Source organism: Lynx canadensis, chromosome X (genome assembly GCF_007474595.2).
Source record: "Lynx canadensis isolate LIC74 chromosome X, mLynCan4.pri.v2, whole genome shotgun sequence".
NCBI classification, from domain to species: Eukaryota; Metazoa; Chordata; class Mammalia; order Carnivora; family Felidae; genus Lynx; species Lynx canadensis.
The window spans coordinates 45145670-45164431 of record NC_044321.2 but is presented as its reverse complement, the minus strand read 5'-3'; the positions used below and the strand labels follow the sequence as shown (position 1 = coordinate 45164431).

General features: G+C 44.4%; 1 protein-coding gene across 18 annotated transcripts in view; it reads left to right on the top strand.

Annotated features, from left to right (window-relative positions):
- Window positions 1-1720: 1720 nt before the first annotated feature.
- Window positions 1721-18762, top strand: part of FAM156A (family with sequence similarity 156 member A) — a 49245-nt gene continuing 32203 nt past the window's right edge. For 8 of the 18 annotated variants that reach the window (XR_003966514.1, XR_003966515.1, XR_003966517.1 and 5 more), the window contains exons 1-2: window positions 1765-1908; window positions 10715-10868. The gene's annotated coding sequence lies outside the window, so the exon portion shown is untranslated. The other 10 variants (XM_030304944.2, XM_030304941.2, XM_030304948.1 and 7 more) reach the window with 7 other exon arrangements.

Below are 18762 nucleotides of genomic sequence, written 5' to 3'. Positions count from 1 at the left end.
GCTAAAAAACCACCGACCGACCGGCCACCAACCAATCAACCAACCAACCAACCACCAACCAACAAAAAGCCTCCATGGCTCAACACATATCAAACTCCTCACCATGGCCCTGAAGGGTGCTTCACTATCTGGCCCCCATTACCTCTCCACCTTGTCTCCTACCTCTCTCCCTCAACAATACTTAGCCAGCCTCGGTGGCCTCCTCACTGTACCTCATACACCCTGCCTGAGTTCCACTCCTGCGTTTTCCTACGGGCTCCTACCTCTGTCTGGGATTGTTTTTCTAGCAGATATTCATCTCCAGGTGTCTGCTCAAGGATCACATTCTTGAAAGACCTTCCTTGACCTGATTCTAAAAATTGTCGCCCTCTATTTCATTATTCCGATTTAATTTTAATCGCAATTGCCAAATTACTTGACAAATTACTTACATTTTTGTGCTGTATGATCCCAATAGAATGTAAGCTCCATGAGAGCAAGGGTTTTTTTTTGTTTTTTGTTTTTGTTTTTTGTTTTTTTTTGCTGTTGTTTCCCACGCGGTCGTATTCCTAACACCCATAATAGTGCCTGACACATAATTTGGAGGGAATTAATGAATGAATGAGAGAATGAATAAGTAAGTACAAGGCTGTGGTGAGACGCATAGCTACACAGGCCAAAGGATTCTCCTAGGGAACATGTTCACGGGTGACAGGATGCTGACAAAGTCCGCAGTCTTTATATCACTTTCTCAGTATCCTTGGGGCCCCTGGAAGATGGCCCTTTCCCTAACAGAAACAAATGACTTATTACTGACAGTCAATCACAAAGGCCTGACACACAGCAGACCTCTAACACCATCCCCGTGCTCTACCCCTCCTGCCCCTGTTCCCCCACTAGACCTAGTTTGCATTGCCCACGGAGGCACAAGCCAGCACAACGCCTACCACATAAAAAAAAAAAAATCACTTTTAACGCTCCCTATTACACTGGCGGCCACCGGAGAGAGGTAAATTTCAGCTCAGGAAGACTTTCTCCCGAGTCCACCACTGCAGCGAGCTGGGGTTTACACCCTGGCTTTGCCCTCCCTCCCTTTGGGACCAGCCTGGAATGGTCCGTGGGCATCTGCATCGACCAGCCATTCCAGGTACGCGCCACTAAGGGGCGCGCGAGCTGGAACGGTAAGCGTCACTGGACACACCTCTCAGAGCCACAGAGGCAGGGACCGTCCCACTCCGGGAGGTACCACTAGAGAGGGGACTCCGATTTTGGAATAATCCATTGTGTATGTGACAGTACTGAGGGTCTGCTTATACAGCGTGTGGCATCAGCCACAGGTCGCAGCGGAGGCGCTAATGGCGCCGCCAGGTCCTTCCCCACTCGCTCCACTCCATTCTTCCTGCCCACGTGAGCCTATGTGAACACCGGGTCTCAGGCCGCTTTATTCAGTTGCACTTCGCCGACTCCACCCCTCCGTTTCTACATGGTTACGTCCAGCTGGGCAGCAACGAGGTGAGAGATTGGCTCTCCGATATATAGGGGGCGAGGTCAGAGACTTTCTGGGTGATGATTGGTCCGGGAGAGAGTGTGCCAGAGTAAGCCCTTCCGGGGCGCAAATGGCTCCGGAAAAACTCCCTACTCCCCGCCCCTGTCTTCGTCTACCCCGTTCCCATTGGCTATCTAGCGGGGTCAGGCACAACGAGGGCAGGAGCTCTGGGCGAGGGGGGGGGGGTGTGGGTGTGGGTGTGGGTGGTCTGTTTGTGTGTGTGGCTTTTCAGAGGCACAGTTTTTCTCCGAGTTGAACTACTCACCGACTGCCCCGAGGGGCTGAAGATGCTGCCCCAGTCGGTGGCGAGGTTCGGCACAACAGCTAGCTTGTAGCCAGAGTCTGGCACTGGACGCGCGCCGTGACTGTGCAACTGTCTTCACGTGAGCTCTTTCAGTCTTGTTCAGCCCTAACTCGGTCACAAGCCTAGTCGGGCGCATTTGGCACGGAGCCATCCATCCTACAGATGCAATCAATTAAGTCCAGGGCGAGGTCTGTGCGCTTGTTTGGCGTCCCTGCCTGGGAAGTAGAGTGTGTCAAGCAGTTTGGGGATTGTGTGTGGCTAGAAGAGGACATCACAGGCACAGTTTGAGTATATTTGATCTTTCTGAGCCTTTTAGGAGATTGTGAGTGAATGGGATATTTTATCTGAGTGGATTTTGTACGGCACGGGATAAGGACTTTAGGCTGTGCGTGTCTGTATATCTGGGGGTGCATTTTCTGAGCTTTTTGCGCATTATGTCCGTGTGGTTGAGATCTGTGTGGGCGTCTGCACCCCAGGTGTGAGGTCTCTGAGCTGTTTTGTGATTCTGTTTCAAGTTGTGATATCTCTGAGCTGCGTGGGGTGGGGGGTATTATCTTAAGGTGTAAAGGATCTGTGCTGTTTGGGAGTCCAAGGTGTGGGTTCTCTGAAATGTCTGGGGACTTTAAAGATAAAGGTTATGTGATGTTTCTGAGTTATTTGAGCTTCTGTCTTTCCCTTTTTATTTTGAGGTCCTTGTAATAGCTTGGGAGGTGTCTGCAGGGTTTGGGAGTCTTCTCTAGGATGTGAGGTCTCTGAGCAGATTTAATTTGTTTCCTGGAGTGAACACGTTGATCTGTTGCGGGGGGGGGGGGAGCAGGAGTTGTTTCAGTGTGTATGGTCTCTGTTGTTGTTTTTTTTTGTATTCTGTGACTCAAGTTGCAAGCTGTTTGTGCAGAGATTTTTGGAATCTTTTTTAGGGTGTGTTCAGGGATCTGTTTTTGGTGTCCCTGGGTATCTGAGCTGTTTGGGGTCTGTGTCTGAGAAGTAAAATATTTTATCTTTGTGGTTGTGAGGTCTCTTTCCAGGAACTGAGGGGTTTGGAAGCTGGCAGATATGATTCCAAAGCCCGGACCCCCAAATCCTGGTTGTGTGTCATCGGGAAAATCACTTGTTTCCTGAGGATTAAATATGTGTCAGCATCAATAAAATGGGGCCAGTGCGTGTCTTGGAGGGTACCTGTGCAACTTAGAAGTGTGTGTAAAGGTCCTGACTCCCAGCCATCCTTCCACAAGAATTTTCTTTTTTTTTTTTTTTTATTTATTTATTTTTGGGACAGAGAGAGACAGAGCATGAACGGGGGAGGGGCAGAGAGAGAGGGAGACACAGAATCGGAAACAGGCTCCAGGCTCTGAGCCATCAGCCCAGAGCCCGACGCGGGGCTCGAACTCCCGGACCGCGAGATCGTGACCTGGCTGAAGTCGGACGCTTAACCGACTGCGCCACCCAGGCGCCCCCCACAAGAATTTTCTGATCACTGGCTGTGTGCCTGAGTACTTTCCTTGGAAGTCGGAAGTACAACACAGGATAAAACTGACAAAGTGTCTTATTCCCTAGAGTTAGCCAGTAAATGTATTGACTGTCAGAGGATGTCAAGTGCTACATAGAAAGAGAAGGAGGGTTGGAGGAAGGAGTATGTGGGGATCATGTTGGTATTTATGCAGGGTGATGAGGGAATGACTCCCTCAGAAGGTAATGACTGAGCAGATTCCTGAGGAAGTGAAGGAGCAGGCCGTGGAACTACCTGCAATTGTTAGAACATTACAGGCAGAAGGTACAGCAGGTGCAACAGTACTGAGGGGAAATCCACTGAGTGTGTTCCTGGATATCAAGGAGTCCTGTAATGCTGGCAAAAGCCCTCAAAACTGGTTTGACACATAGAGCGCAGTGAAAGGTGTCTGGTGTTGCTGTCTCTATTTTTCCCACAACCTGTGAGGGAGGTGGTCTTCATCCCCATTTTATAAAGGACCCGAGGCTCCAAGAAGTGCCCAGAATCTTCTCTCCTGTTTACACCTGAAATTGCTAAGAGGAGTGAAACCTTGTGCTCCATCATGAAAGACTTGAGACATGAGAGGCTTGAGTGTCAGAGCTGCAGGGCCCACACCATCCAGTTTGGATGTCAGCCAGCCAGCAGATATAAGCGATAATATGGGAATCATGCCCCTCATTACATTTCTACACTTGATGGAGGTCCGGACTGAGAAAGAAATGGGGCAGAGAAGAGAGGCAGGAAGGGGAAGCTGGAGAGCAATGAGAAAAAAAAAAAAAAAAAACCCAACACACTGGCTTCATGATATTGCCTGGATTTGCCCCAGTTTCCTTTAATTAATTGATTGTATTGAGATATATTCACCTCTCCCCCTCCCTTTTCTTTCCCTTCCCTTCCCTCCTGTTGTGCCTGAGCAGTTCAGCCCTAAAGCCATTAGGTGCTACAGAGCAAGGCAAGTGTGTGCATGTAGGGGCATCCCACACTTGGAGTCAGAGCCCAGGCACAGTGAGAAGGGCATCCATACATAGGGGCAGACTGCATTGGGGACAGAGCCCAAGGTAGTAAGGAGGATGTCCCTGGGGGTTGGATGGGGAGAAGGCTAACTGGCTCAAGGGTTCAAACTTCAGTGGAGTGTGGAGGTCAAGGTCAGGGATTGGTTCAGCAGAGCATGTGAGGGTGGGCCTCTGTGTGCAACTGGGATGCCTTATATACTTTAGGATTCGTCAACTCACTCAATGTGGAAGACCCGACTCTCACTTTTGGAAGAGGAAATTTCAAATACAGAAAGGAAGAAAACAAATTCTGAGGTGTTCTATTGGGATTGGAGGTCTCCATGTGAACTCATGCTTTATGATATGTATGTGTGCGTATGTGCATATGTTGATAGATACAGATGTACATATGTATGCGTGTGTGTTTGAATGTGTACATACGTGTATTCCAAACTTTCTGGAAACAGCAACATCCCAATAGTAATAAGTACACCTAGCCCCGACGTCCTGGCTTCTAAATATTATTCTGCATTCAGTGATGGGTTCCCAGGCTGGGAGAGCGAAAGGACAAATGAGCCTGGCTCAACTTGTGGTACCAATCATAAGGGACAGTTCAAGGAAACTTGTGGTACCAACAATAAGGGACAGTTCAAAGACTGATTTGGTGATGTCAGAAGGACACAGAAAATAGCCTGAAGGGGCTCCCACTGGACATTCTGGGGATGATTTTATTTTTTCAGCTTTAATGAGATACTATTGATATATAACATAAGTAAGCTTAAGGTATACACGGTGATGATATTTATATATGTGTATATATATATATATATATATATATATATATATACATATATAAATGTGTGTGTGTGTGTGTGAGATCCCCATAACTTACTCTTCTTATGGCTGGAAATTTGTACCCAAGACCACCGTTTTCCCCAACCCCTGGCAAACACCATTCTAATCTCTATTTCTATGAGTTTGGCTTTTTAAATTTCCACATATGTGAGAACATACAGTATTTGTCTTTCTCTGTCTTCTTTCAGTGTAAAGCATTCAGGGTCCATCCATTTAGTTGCAAAAGTCAGGATTTTCTTTTTATGGCCAATTAATATTCCATTGTGTATTTATAGCACATTTTCTTGATCCATTCATCCCTCCATGGACACTTACATTGTTTCCATATCTTGGCTGTTGCTGCACAGTAAATCATAAAATCGGTGTTACTCCTCCAAGTTTGTTTTTCATTTTCAAAATTATTTGACTATTCTAGTTCCTTTACCTTTCCACATAAACTTCATAATCAGTCTATATGTCCAAAAAGTCCTACTGGGATTTTTTATTGGAATTGTATTAAAATGTTGCATTCCTTTGAGGCCTATTGACGCCTACATTATTTTGATTTGATCAACCCCAGAACACAGTATGTGTCTCCATTCATTTAGGTCTTATATTTCTTTCCTCAGCTTTTTGTGGTTTTGAGCATATACATCCTGTGTATGTTTCGATAGACTGGAACGGGGGAAGCGATTGTAAATGGTACCTGCGGGTGGTTTCTGTATTTTGTCTTGTTATGTAATTGTTCATTGCTAGCATGCAGAAAGTTGCTTGATTTTTTTGTGTTCAGCCTCTATGCTGTGACAACATTGAATTCACGTATTGGTTCTAGGAGGGTTTTTTCTGTAATTTCATGGGATTTTCTACATACATAATCATGTCATTGTGAATTGGAAGTTTTATTTCCTCCTTCCTGACCTTTCTTTTTTCTTTCCTTACTGGAGTGACTAGGACTTCTAGCAAAATACTGAATAACAGAGGGGAGAGTGGATATCGTAGCCTCATTCCTGGTCTTAGGGAGAAAGCATGTAGTCTCTCCTCATTAAGCAGGATGGAGGGTGTAGGTATTTTTGTAAGATGCTCTGTATTGTGGAGTTGTTTCTAGAGACAGTATTGTAAGTCCTGGAGGGGGAACGGGGCAATAGCTGAAACGTCAGCAATGTTCTGGTCTCAAGGCTGTCGAACGTGGTAGCATTATGAGCTACAGAGCCCCACGATCCCCCAGAGGACAGTTAAGATACAAAACCCGCTGTAATTCCCTGACACTCCTTAAAACTTCACGTACTCCTGCATGCCTTCACGTAGCCACCAAATGTATGTCTGGTTAATGTCTAAAGGTCCATTGTGCTCTCTATCCATGCTTTGATATTCTTTGATCCTCTATCTAATGAAATATGAAATAAGGGCTATATGCAGTCTGCTGCTCTCTCACAGAGGCAGCCCTGCACACCTGCTCGGTCTGGTGTCTGAGAACTTCTTCAGTGCGTGGCCACACTATATCCAGGTTAGGAAAGTTCCCTTCTGGTTATAGTTTGCTGAATGTTTTTATCATGAATGACTGTTGAATTTGGTCAGATGCTTTCTCTGCATCAATTGATATGATCATGTGGGTCTTTTTTTTTTTTGATACACTAATATGATTTCTTAACTGATTTTTGAATTCTACACCAGCTTTGTATTTCCAGGGTAAACCCAACTTGCTCATGTTGTATTATTCTTTTTATATATTATTGAATGATTTGCTAGTAGTGTCTTTGTCTGATTTTGATATCAGGGTAATGCCAGTCTGATGAAATGATTCAAGAAGTGGTCCCTCTCTTCTATTTCTTTGAAGAGGTTGTAGAATTGCTGTTATTTCTTATTATATTTCTACTACTTTTGTAGAATTTTTTAAAATTTAAATTCAAGTTAGTGTATAGTGTAGTAATGGTTTCAGGAGTGGAATTTAGTGATTCATCACTTACATATAACACCCAGTGCTCATCCCAACAAGTGTCCTCCTTAATGCCCATGATGCATTTAAGCTCACCCCCCACCCGACACACACACAAAACACCTCTCCAGCAACCTTCCGTTTGTTCTCTGTATTTAAGAGTCTCTTATGGTTTGCCTCCCTCTCTGTTTTTATCTTATTTTTGCTTCCCTTCCTCTGTGTTCATCTGTTATGTTTTTTAAATTTGACATAGGGGTGAAATCGTATGGTATTTGTCTTTCTCTGACTGACTTACTTTGCTTAGCATAATACGATCTACTTCCATCCACATTGTTGCAAATGGCAAGATTTCATTCTTTTTAATCCCCGAGTAGTATTCCATTGTATATATATGTACCACTTCTTCTTTATCCATTCATCAGTCAATGGACATATGGGCTTTTCCCATAATTTGGCTGTTGTTGATAGCACACTGTTACTTGTTCTTAAGTGTGTGGTACAGTTTTCCAGAGAAACCGTCTGGGCCTGGAGATTTCTTTCCTGAAAGTTTTTAACAATGATATTTTAGAAATATATGTATGTTTTTCAGATTACCTGGGTGGTGGTTTTTTGTTTTTTTGGTTTTGTTTGGTTTTGTTTTGTTTGGGTTGAGCTTTAATAGTTTGTGTCTTTCAAGCAATTGTTCTGTTCCATCTCAATTACCAAATGTAAGTGCATAGATTATTTGTTAGAATCCATTCAAATTCTCTGGATTCTGTAACCTATTTCATTCTGGATATTGGTAAGTTGTGTCTTTATTTTACTTATCTTTCTTTTTGTGTCAGTCTGGATAGAAATTTATGAATTTTATTGACCTTTTCGAAGAACCAGCTTTTGGTTTCATTGACTATCTCTATTCTTTTCCTGATATTTGCTCTAAATCCTGTTTTTCTTATTTGCTTGCTTTATTTTTATGTCCTGTTTCTAGTTTCTTAAGGTGGAAGCTTTCATCATTAACGTGGGTCCTTTCTTCTTTCTAATACAAACATTTGATGCGGTACATTTAACACTAAGTACTGCTGTAGCTGCATCCTGCAAATTTGGATATGTTGTATTTTCATTTGCATTCAGTTCATCTGATAAAGGGTTAGTATCCAAAATATTTTCTAATTTCCCTTGAGCCTTGCCATTTGCACCATGGGATTATTTAGACATGTATTGTGTAATTTCCTTGTGTTTGGAGATTTTCCTCTTCACATTTTCTTACATATTGGGTTTTTTTTTTTTCTTTTGCTCAGGCAACATTCTCTGTATGATTTCAACTATTTTATAACTTCTAATATGTGTTTCGTGACCCAGGATGCATTCCACCTTGGTGAAACTTCCATATGTGAAGGGTTCTATACTTGTCAGTTACATCCAGGTAGTTCACAGTGTTGTTCAGTTCATCCGCATATTGCTAATTTTCCTTCTATTCCTTCTGTATATGACTGAGAGAGTGTTGACTTCTATAACTGTTAGTTGTAGATTTGTTCATTTATCCTTCAGTTCTGTCTGACTTGGTTATATATTTCGAAGCTTTGTTACTGGGTGTTGTGCAGAGAAGAGTTAACATAGTAGGCCTGAAACTACTGTGCTTACAAACATCAGCATGTTGGGCCTTATCTTGCATCCGGGAACTTGAATTTCAGAAGGTTTCCCACCATTCCCTACCTGAGCAGGGTGCTTTATTCTTCCTAAACTGTCCAAACAATATGTTTCATGTTAAACATCTATGAAACATCTCAACACATAGACATCTATGAAAATACTTTTCTTTCTGGGAATCTGAAATCTTGGTCTGTGCTGGGCAGACAGTGCCTACGTGACCAGCCTCCATCCCAAACCTCTGACGCTGTGTTACTCACGAGGTGCCCTTGGTAGACAGCATTTCACATGAGTTATCATGATTTGTTGCTGAAGGCACAAATTGTGTGACTCTCCTGGGAAAGGACTCTTGGAAGCTTGCACTGGTTTCCTCCAGATGTTACCCAGGGCACCATTTCCCCTGGGCAATTTTGCTTTCTATCCTTTTGCTGTAATAAATCTTAGCCCTGAGGATGACCTTCACGTCCTCCTGGGGATGCAGCAGAAGCAAGGGTGGTCTTGGGACCTCCGAAACCATGGTGGCAGCCATGGGACTCACTAGCAGGGAAACCCTGACTCACTAAAATATGGTGGAAGACTTTGCGTAAAGAAAGGATGGCACGGTAGAGATGATAAGCTGCTTGTGCCTCAGTGACTATGGATGTGCCCACGATATGAAAGAGCAGCTGAGCTGTTCTGAAAGGTAAATGTTACACACGGAATGCAAAAATAAAAGGTCCAAGTCCAAGAGCGTTGGCTCACGGCATGCCTTGGCTGCTTTAGCCATGCTGGATGATATGAGGTGAACAAGTGTAGCCAACTTATGACTTGGGTCTTCATTCTCTGGAGGCCAGGGAAAAGGATCCAGACCTTCCCAAAGGTGAACAAAAATGTTGAAAGTTTAACTTGCTGTCTCCTGCACGTGGGAGAAGACAAATTTAATTGGTTGCCTGGGCTAGAAAAAGCTTTACATAAACTAGAGGCAAAGACGGAGGGGAAGGCATTCCAGCCTTTTCTTCAGCTGGCTTACTGCTGCTGTGGCTGCGCCTCCCAGCATTCCAACCAGGATGTCCCCTGTATGGTCACCCGGTAAGTGTCCACTTACTGCTAGGAGTTTCAGTAAACTTGCAGTGAGGGCGAAAAGGGAGGATTTAAAAGTGGCTTTGTACGTTGTGGCTGTTGGTGCCTGGATGTCTGAGAAAACTGATGTAAGATGTTAGGCAGGGCCACTGTTCAAAGCAGCTGCCCCCAGCAAGGGTATGACCTGTTCTAGCCTGGCTGCTGGATAAAGGAGAGAGACAAAAGGGACAGGAGGTGATGTAAACCTGTTTTGAAAATTTTGAAAATTCAGAATTTCATCCTGAACAATTCCTAATGATCGTGAGTCTTTCTTGTTATGTCATAGAGTTTTCTATGAAAATATTTTGGTCCCTTTTGCTAACAGGCCCTCCTTACAAAAGGTTTGGAGGAGAGCAGGGGATAAATAAAGACACGGAAAGGTTCAGTTTCAGAATTGTACGCACTGATTTTGTAACAGTGGAGAAAACAAACCTGGCACCTGGGGAGAAGCAGAGGGAAGAGGCGAGGACATTAATGGCCTGTGTCTGTCCAGACTATTCTTGGAAATTTTCTATTTTTTGTTAAGGAAACACTCTCAGTGCAGCCTTTGCAAGCCTTTGTGAGCACTGCGAATGCAAATTGACTCCTGAGCCTCGAGCCATACCTGCCAGAGCTCTGACTGTGGGACAGCAGGGGTGGCCCCAGCTCCTGGGCGTTGCACGCATGGCACCTCCACGTGACCTCCACCCTCAGAGAGAGGATGAACTGGTGTCGTGGACAGACACAACTTTGGGAAATAACTGCCTCCAGGCATCCCTCTAAAACCAAGGGCTCAAATGAATATTCCAAGTGGACAGGGAGTCCTAGAGGGGAAGGCCCGTGGCGGGAGGCCACATTGAGGCCCCGGTGAGCCGTGTTGCCGGATTCGGTGTATGTCCAGCTCTGGGCTCCCTAACGATTGTAAACTCTGTTTCAGGAGAATCACGTGTGCCCGCTAGGATTACCCTTCCTGTGTGTGTGCCCTGACCAGCCCGACACTGCCTCAGCCTGGAAGACTTTCAGGTCAGGTTCTGCTTCTCGACCGGTGTGTGCTGTGCCTGAATTTGTGCGTCAGGCCAGCTAAAAAGAAGGTTCGTACAAAAAACTAAGCAGTAAGTTACCTGTTTTTCTACATTAGACCTTTGTGGTTAGTGCAAATTGTTTTAACTGGTTAAATCTAGGACCCCTGAGGGATGTGATGGAGATCAGTCCTGCAGGCTGGTCTTACCCTACCGCATTGGTCCTAAGACTGAGACCTGTGGCACGTCCCTCCTGCCCTCTGCAGACCGGCATCTGTGTGGTTCATCATCATGACACTAGGTCCATTCATTCCCATTTGACTTCAATTCCACAAGTGTGGACTGGCCTTCTGCCGAGTGTCAGGTCCTCTGGCCTGAAGACACCAAGAGGTGTGTTTCCAACCTTCCACGAGGCAGACACGAGGGAGACAGATATGGAAACAAAGTGGCAATGTTCAGTGACCGCTGGCAGATCACATTGTGAACATCTCCCACTTAATTCCTCCGGTCCTTTCACAGCATAACCTGGAGAAGACCCATCCGGTCAGTACACTTGGGTTCCCCTCATTCTATTTCCTGCACGCACAGCCACAGATATCAAGTGATACTGGCATGTTGTATGAGACGCAAAGCCATGAACAGAATTGCTTTCATTGATGTATTTTCCAAAACAGTCAAGGATTATTGGTACCTTCTCAGGTAAAACAACATGCAAGTATCCCTCAATTTACAGGGAAGTTAACATTTATGGAAAATCCACCTTATGTAAGTCTCTGTCAAAAAGATTTGCCTCCCTGAAACTTTCCCTTTTTAAATACTGATACTTCCCTTTAATCATTTCAACAATCACAGTCTCCCTCTGAAATTTTCAAAATGTGCCATTGTGGTTATAACCCACATAATATGCTGGTCCTTGCCTGGATTTGGTGAGAGGAAATACCATGGCAGCATGGTACTCCCAGGAAGTACTCCCTGGGAAGGATTCCGGGCACCCTCATCCTCTGCCTGCTTTCTGTGATAAGAACGTGTTTCAGGGACAGCTGAGATGTGAGGTAAAGCTTCATTTCAGAGGTCACCACTGCCGTGGAATGTCCACGCCCGGATGGTTTTGTGCTCGTCTTGGCTCTTAGCTCCTGGGACTGGGGTTCTCCTCCTCATTGATGACAAGCCTTTCTAGGTATGGACACCAGAGTAAGGGGCTGGGCAAGGGCTTTAAGCTTCTGTCCTGTTCGGGACAGCAGATGATATCACAGGACAGCTGAAAGGACAAGAGGGAGATGATCTCCTAAGGTCAAAGGCAGGTTTTTGATAGGTGAAGGGAAGACATGCGCCCAAGTTCTGGTTGCGCCAGGCTGACGTGGAGTGGAGTGTGGGTGTAAGAATGAACCAAAGGCTGAGAGGACATGGGGAGAATAGATTGCATAACCTCACATCATATGGTTTACGTGGCCCTCAAAAAAAGCCCGTGCCATCATGAGAACTTAATGTCATCTTCTGTCACCAACCCTACCCACTGGCCACGAAGAGAATGGATTTGAGATAGACCGAAGCTTTCATGGAGAACGTCCAGTGGGGTCGTGATGTCCTCTCAGAAAATCTGCCCTGCCCTTGGTTTGAGTCTCAGGCTGTGCTCATTATGTTCTGCTTTCTGTGTGCTTTCAGATTGGTCTCTCATGTGTGTGTTTGTCTGGAAAGAGTCAGTACATTGAAGTCAGGCTTGCTACCACAGGGATTTAATAAAGTTCTTGAGAGTTTCCTAGGCAGAGTTAAAAATCACAGATTCTAGGGTGCGTGGGCGGCTCAGTTGGTTAAGTATCCGACTCTTGATTTCGGCTCAGGACATGATCTCACAGTTCGTGAGAATGAGCTCCGCATTGGGCTCCATGCTAACAGTGCAGAGCCTACTTGGGATTCTCTCTCTTCCTCTGTCTCTGCTGCTACCCGATTCACGTGCATGTTCGCTCTTGCGTGCGCGCTCTCTCTCTCTCTCGATAAATAAACATTTTTTTTAAAATCACAGATTCTTAACATTGTGACCACGCTAAATGAGAGTCCCTGGGTATGGATCATAGCATGTGCATTTTTAAAAAGTTCTTGGGTTCTGACTTAGGAGGACTCCTTGTCTGGGAACTACTGGAGCAGGGCAGTCAGTGGTCCCGTTTTTCTGCTGCCTGGCTTCTCTCTCCATTGTTGTGAGGGTGCAGAAGTGACAACAGTTTGGTGCCTTCTCTGATGCACAAACCCAAGAACTTCAGCTAGGAGACTGATGTGCTGTCTGCTGTACTAACAAGGCTCGGAGAGTATTGTTTCCACAGAGTATCCTGAATCCAGTCCCTGTCAAGCTTCCATCTAAGTGATTGCTGTTGAAATCAAATTTCGGTGTACCATGCAGTTCCGTGCTATAAAATCAGTTTGTGTTATATGTTAGGTGTAACTCTAAATATTTTGCAGTGGCCCTTGGATCCTAATATTGACTGAACAAGTACACAGTACAGTGAATTTTCTGCAACGTGGGCCTGCACCGCTTACGGCCCGATGCCACTGAGCAAGTTACTTAACATCTGTGTGCCTTGTTTCCATTAGCAACGTGGAAACACTAGTTAGTAGTAAGTGTAGCTACTTCTTGGGGGCAGTTTAGAGTACTGACTGTGTTAAGACAAAAAAAGTCATCAGGACAGTGCCCGGCATGTGGCAAATTGCCGATCAATTCTAGCCGTTGTTGTTACTGTTGTTGTTCCCACATTTCCGGGAAGCATGTTCTGGACAGATGGTGTCAAGACTACCTTTGACTCACTGGAAGGACTTAGCACTATCACTTTGGCTCCTTGGGGACTCAGGAATTGAGTCTGTGGGGCACGGTGGAGGGCGTGTTTTTATTAGCATAATGAGTATTCAGCTCTCCTTATGGGCCATTGGGAAGCCTAAATGCAATGCTTGGTTCCATCATCGTGGGCTCCTATGGAAAACTTGAATGGAAACTTCTCTAGGAAATTAGAACGAATGACCTGTTTGCACATTTTGTACAGTGTTTGGAAAATGAAGTGGTCACTGGATGATGATAGAACACGAGTGTATAAATTTGCGTAAACATTTCAAAGAGTGAAATGTAAAGGCCAAGGACCTCATCATGTGGTGGCTTCTACAGCCATTAGTTGTATTGAACTCCTATTGGGAGTTCAGTCTGTTGGGAAGATGTGAGTCTGGTAAAGATACGAAGCTGTTAACAGTCCAGTTTTCATCAGTAACATTTGTGTTTCTTCCACTCATATTCATTATTCATTTAACAAAAGGCTGGTGTATTAGTATTTTCTGAACTGAGTCATGAGGAGGTGGTAAACAGTGTGTTTGGAGAGTCTTAGGAAAGGTGCAGTGAGGAGAGAATGGGAGTGGAGGATGAGGTGAAAGTGTGCAGGGGGCAGGCAGAGAGAAGGAGTAGCAAACAGGAGGGAAGGATAATGGATACAAGCAGAAGGAAAGAGACAGGAATACAAGCTCACACTTCAGGAGGCTTACTACAGGCCTGGATTTGTTTTTAGCTCTTTCCCTACAGCAATGATTTTAAAATTCATGGAGTATCCACTGCAGCACTGTGAGGTAAGTGTTTTTAAGGGTATCGTCCCTTGTTCCATCCAGATGAGGAAACTGAGACCCGTAGAGGTTAAGGGGTGAAGTAACTTACCCAGAGCCACCTACTCAGCAAGGGCAAGGTCAGGGTTAAATCCAGGTCAGAGAAAAACATACAGAGACATGGGATTTGGCCATAAACTGCAGTGCACCTCAGTGTCCAGTGTCCTTTGGTTCAAAAGACAGGTGAACGTGTAAGACAGCTTATCCTGATTACACTGGATCAGTGCTTGGATAGAACATGATGTCTCAGGTGCACGAGAGACTGTGAGGTGACGAGTCAATACAGGCACATCACTAAGTCGGGATCTGGTTCATATCAAGGTCTATACACGCGTTTGCTGCGGCAGATTTCAGCGTTGGTATCTTCATCATGATCATTATGGACAGTAGTTTATGGTATATATAATGTTTGGAAACAAAACAACAGATAAAATCCTATAGATTTTAAAGTCGTTTTTCTAAAGACTCGATCTCTTTGATATCTTGACATTTCAAGATAATGAATTGCTTTGATATCCTTGCCAGCTGAAAACCCAATCAGTGCATTTAAAGTGGAGGAGAGCTATGTGGGACAGTAGAGCAGAGCAGTGAGGGAAGCAGAGAGGTTTGGATGGAAGGTTAGCTAAGTCTGCAAGGGCTATGAAAATGCCACAGATGATGCAGGCCAAAACCAAACCAAATCAGACAGCAACTTGCTTGTCCCTAAGAAGAGACAGTTGTGCTATTAAGTATCTCTATGAAAATTTCTTAGACTTTTGCTCTCTTTTGGCCCCCAGGGTGCAGTGTGTGGTTCTTACAAGGTAGCACTGCTTTGGTCACGCTGTGGGTGAGAGTGGCAGCCTCACCTGAAGCATTCTCCGTTTGTGGGCCACCTGGAGCACGTTACTTGAAGTTTGGAGACCTACGGATTCATAAGAGAAAACAGAAAGCAAATGCATAGTACAATAGTTAGATCCAGCCACCTCCAGTAGAGCCCTACATAGCAAGTGAGATGCAGGCACAGGTGTTGTAGTCATTGGTTGGGAAGTAGCAGGGTTGGGTTGGGTGACTCAAAGAAGAAGCATGGAAGTGAGTACAAGGTGAGAAAACACATTAAGAGGGGACAAACAGCGAAAATCCCATTTTCTGGCCTTGCTTTTCTGCTATGAAAATAGAGTGCTCTAGTACTGTGGGGAGAGGTTACCCTGGTCCGAGGTCCGGGAGGGAATCGCTGCACTTAGTGATGAGCGTTCTGATGACCCACCATGAACAGTAACGAGGGAACACTGAGTGTGTGAAGGCACAAAGGTCTCAGCCTTTACCATAGACAGACTCATAAAGTTTCTTAGCCTTGCTGAGAGTAACGCTGCCTCACCTTACAGAAGCTCGAAGCCGCCATCTGGCAACACCACTGGTGCTCCTCCATCTCCTGATCCAGCTGGGGGGTGGCTGCCCAGGCACTGTTCCCTGAGCTGCATAAGTATGATGGTAACCGTGTGTGTGTGTGTGTGTGTGTGTGTGTGTGTGTGTGTGGCAAATATAGGGTGAGAGACTCTATTCATTTAACTATGATTCACTAAATAAGCTTCAGCTCTTACCTAGACACTGTAGACACTGTGTTGGGTGCCTGGGCGATACAGTAAACAAAGACACATCACTGCCTTCATGGAGTGAGTTTAAGCCAAATCATTCGAGAATAGTTAATCTAACAATCATATAAGTCAATGTAAAAATTACTACCGTGACTAGTGGTACCAAAGAGGTGTGTTTTATTGAGGTCTGATTGATAGGTAAAGCTATAGGTAAAGGTATTCACATGTACAACCCTTTCTTCTTGTTGGTGTGGTTGTTATTATATGATTATCATTAGCGGTAAGAACACTTTTAACATAAGATAATCTCTTAGCAATTTTAAGTATATAACACAGTATTGTTAGGTAAAGGCACTACGCTCTGTAGGTCTCCAGAACATACTTCTCTTTCATAGTTGTAACTTTGTACCTTTGACCATCACCTCACCATTTACCCCTCCCCTTACCCCTGGCAGCCATTGTTCTACCCTCAGCTTCTAGGAGTCTGACTATTTTAGATTGCACGTAGAAGGGAGATGGCCCAGTATTTGTCTTTCTGTGTCTGGTTTATTTTAGTAGCCATCAAGTCCTCCACGTCCAGATGACATGCTCTTATCTGTGTAAAACCCTGAAGATTCTGACAAAAAGAAATTGTTATACCTAAGGAACCAATTCAGTAACATTACTTTCATTTTTAAAAACAGCTTACTGGATATGAGATTCTTGGTTGTTGAGCATTTTTAAATTTTTTAATTACCCAGTTAGTTCCTTCTGGCCTCCATATTTTCTGCTGAGTAAACTGCTATTAATTGTATTTCCCTCATAAGTGACTGGTCATTTTCTCTTGTTGTTTTCACGATTTTCTCCTTGCCTTTGGCTTTCGGCATGTTTACTGTGATGTGTCTATGAATCTCTCATTTATCCTACTTGGAGTTCATTGAGTTGCTTTCAGGCACTGTTTCTTTGAATATTTTTTTCTGCTCCTTTCTGTCTCTGTTCTGGTACTCTCCTGCATCTGTGTTGGTGTTAAGAGTGTTCCATATGTTTGTGCAGCTCAGTTTATTGCCCTCATTTGTTTCCCTCACTTTCTTCAGACTGTATAATCGCTGTCCATCTGTCTTCAAGATTGCTAAATCTTTCTCTGGTAGTTCAACTAGTGTCGATCTCCTCGAGTGAATTTTTCACTTTAGTTACCGCACTTTTCAGCTGCAGAACTTGTATTTGGTTCTTTTTTAAATAATTTTTCTCACTTTATTGTTATTCTGTCTTTGATGTGACATTTTCATCATACCTTCCTTTACTTTTTTGATTGTGGTTTTCTTTGTTCTTTGGACCTGATTATAACAGCTACTTTGAATTCTTTATCAAATCTGACATCTGGTTGCAAGCACCGGCAGTTTCTGTTGCTTATTCATGCTTTCCTGTTTTTTGAATTATCATAATTTTTTTCTTGTCTGACTATCTAAAATATTGGAGCATGGGGCGCCTGGGTGGCGCAGTCGGTTAAGCGTCCGACTTCAGCCAGGTCACGATCTCACGGTCCGTGAGTTCGAGCCCCGCGTCGGGCTCTGGGCTGATGGCTGGAGCCTGTTTCCGATTCTGTGTCTCCCTCTCTCTCTGCCCCTCCCCCGTTCATGCTCTGTCTCTCTCTGTCCCAAAAATAAATAAACGTGGAAAAAAAATTTAAAAAAAAAAAAATAAAATATTGGAGCAGTACTGGGTACTGATCCATCCCACCCCTTCCTGGGTTTGTTACCTCTGTTTCCTTGTCTAGTTGTTTAGTGTCTAGCTGGTTTATTTTAGTGGAGTCTGTTTTCTCTCCTTACTCTCGCCCACCCCCACCCTTGTGTTAGGCTTCAGATTTTAGTCCTCAAGGAGAGACGACTTGGAGATGCCTACTGTCCCCTTGGGATGACCGGTTTCGGCAGGCTTCTCTCTGATTGTCTCTTTGCCTGACCACACCCAGCTGTTCCGATTCACTGACTGTGGGCTACTTGTTCAACTGTTTTCAGCGATACCCTGGATATATTGCTTCATAATGTAAACCAGTGAAATCCATGCTCCTTTGAAGGGCTAGCTGCTGAAGTTACTGTTTCAGAGTTTTTCTGACCCTAGGCAGGCTCCTTGCAGCTGTCTCTTCTCCCTGATTGTCTCAGGTAATCCGGCCAGCCTACAGCTGATCCTCTGTGTCCAAGACTTCTACCAGTCTCCTACCGTTTGCCTTGTACCACAACCTCCACTGTTTTGCAAGTGCCCTTAGGCTTGCTTGACCTTCTCCTCAACACCCCTTTGCAAATGAACTTTGTTCCTCTGAGAGGAGCTATCTGCTTCAAAACCTCTGAGCCACAACTCTGTAGTTGGGGAGTGGGGGACAATGGCAGCACATTCTTTCTCCTGTTTTTCAGCATTACACTATGTAGCGTTGCTTTTGAAAATTTCCATTTTTAATTGTTTATGGCTGGTATATGGAAGCAGAATTTACTTTTACATACTGACCATGTGTCTCTTCACGTTGCTAAACTCGCTTCTTAATTCAAGTAATGTTTTATGGGTTTTTCTTACAGATTCAGGTGTTGCCAGTGAATAATGACTGTTTTACTTCTTTATTTCTTTACTTCTTTATTTCTGCTTGACTTTTTTATTGGCTAGAACAGCCAGGAAAATATTGACTAGAAGTGGTGAAAGTATGCATACTTACCTTGTTCCCTGTCTCAGGAGGGAAACATTCAGACCTTCAGGATTAACGATTACAGTAGCTTTAGATATTTTTGTAGATGCCAGTTATCGGT